Raw genomic sequence first — 2135 nt, forward strand, 5'->3', positions numbered from 1 at the left:
AAAGTTTAAATGATCTAATTGTCCATCGACAGGAAAAAAAAGGAGTAAGTTGATTTTACGTCTGTGCACTATTTATAGCTGCACAAATGGATAAACTAGAGAATCCATTCGTCCCAGTTCAACACCCAAGTCATACGATTGCACAGAACTAGGAAGTCTCGTATGTTTAGTGTGATAATACCACGCTTGGTAAAGTATCGAAACTAGAGAAATGTTCTGTGTAAGCGTTGGTGCGTACACAGTAGAGACGCAAATCTGTGGACAAGGAAGAAGCTGGTAACTTCTGGATGACGGTGCCTCTTGGGAAGGAAGGGAGAAGGGAACGGAGTATGGAGGAGGCGCAGAAGAACTTCTGTTCAAGTTTTAATGCCTTTTTATTTTTTTACCGTTTAAATAGAAGTTGGAGAAACCAGGAAGTAATGTCAGTGCTTGTCGAGCGTGAGTAGCAGCTCTGCCACCCAGCTTCGCCCTTCATGTTTGAAATGTTTCCCAACAGACTTGATGTATGGTATATGTAAGGATGTCACCACTCTCAAAGAAGAGATAAGCACATGTCCAAAACTCACAATACCCCGCTACGAGGTGACAGCCTTTCAATCTGAAAATGTTTTCCCAGTACCTAAATGTTGCACAACAGAGGCCGAGATCCTGGGGAGCCTGCAGAGAATGAGCAACGTCTACAGGTGCCAGAAGGAGGTGTATGCCGATAGCAGAGACATCTGAGGCTCTATGACAAACAACCTCCGGAGGGGTCAAGCTGCTGGGTTAGAATGGAGTGGATTGGAGTTTTAAAAACGGAAAAGAAAAAAGAAAAAAATTCTAGAGTGTCTTGAGTTTGATAAAAATCTGCTGAAATGTTTCCTGGTGGCCACAGCTCATCAGGATTTTTTTCTCTGACAGCTTCCTTCAGGCTCTCATGGCCACTTGGAATTTTTTGCCCCTGTTCTGTGTGATCTACATTTATGTATATTAAATAAATATTTATTGCATTTAATAGATGTGAACTGACACATAACCTAACAGTTCTCTGGGTCCTCACTCTTCCTGCAATCGTCATTTCCTCTGTACTGACTCTTGGAATAAAGCGGTCTTCTTCTGAATGTTCTGTTACTAGGGACCCACCTGGGGCGGTAGGAGGGTGTGCCTCAGGTTACTCTGAGGTAGCTCTAAGGTTGCAACGTGCTGCAGATATGTATCATGAGTCATCAAAAGGGTTTGGGAGTGTTGCAGAAAATAAGCAGGGTGATCTTAAGGGCGGTGACTGAGAAGCGAGAGAGGCTGGGATAGACCTCTATATAGAAGGCGGCTGTGACCCCTGTAGTTTTGTGACTGCTGCAGCCCGAGACAGCGCGCCAGGAATCCGAGAGCCTGAGTCCCGCTGACCCGAGGTAGGCTTGTCATATTCTTCCAAGGCTTCCGGACCCTGGGAACGCAGGGCGGTAGAGTTTAGGAAGATCAGAGGCTTCTAGGACACACACTCTTAGCACAGGTCTTCGGCTGAAAGGGAAAGAGAGGGCTTTCAGGGGATCCGGCAGGTAACTGTACTGCGCATCACCGGAAGTGTGAGGTCACGGACAGGAAATGTCTGAAGGCCTGTAGTTCTTTTCCAAAACTTTTTATTGATTCTTTGTGAATTTCACCTCACGCATCCTAATTCCACTCATCTCCTAGTCCCTCGGTATCCTCTTCCCACCCTTGAGCTCCCCCACAACCAACCAAACAAAATATCTCACCGTGTAAACTGCGGTGTGTCACGTTGTGTCATACAGTACACTCTATTGCTCAGACAGCTTTTCTTGCACATAATCATTGCAATGGATCTTTGGTCTGGTTAGAGGCCACTAGCTTCCGCTACACTATCAGTCCTGATCCATGGGGACTCCTGTCAAGATATATTCTTGTTCTGTGTTGCGCAGATCTTGCTTGCAGTTTTCATTCTGGAGGACCAGCTTCTACACACACACACACACACACACACACACACACACACACACACACACACACACACATCCCAGCACTGCACAGGTGGAGTGTTGGGGTGGGCTAACTCAAAGCCCTGAATCTGGGCCTAGGTGGAAACCTGACAGCTCTCCCGTTCTTACACACGGGTACCGGCTCTTCCCCATCTACACCCT

At 46.6% G+C, this 2135-nt stretch overlaps 1 protein-coding gene across 1 annotated transcript in view; it reads left to right on the forward strand.

The window, feature by feature from the left end:
- Positions 1-1325: 1325 nt before the first annotated feature.
- Dhrs2 (dehydrogenase/reductase 2) overlaps positions 1326-2135 on the forward strand; it is a 14498-nt gene continuing 13688 nt past the window's right edge. Inside the window, exon 1 of the mRNA NM_001433089.1 lies at positions 1326-1388. The gene's annotated coding sequence lies outside the window, so the exon portion shown is untranslated. The remainder of the gene's footprint in view (positions 1389-2135) is intronic.

Source organism: Rattus norvegicus, chromosome 15, assembly GCF_021556685.1.
Source record: "Rattus norvegicus strain SHRSP/BbbUtx chromosome 15, alternate assembly SHRSP_T2T, whole genome shotgun sequence".
NCBI classification, from domain to species: domain Eukaryota; kingdom Metazoa; phylum Chordata; class Mammalia; order Rodentia; family Muridae; genus Rattus; species Rattus norvegicus.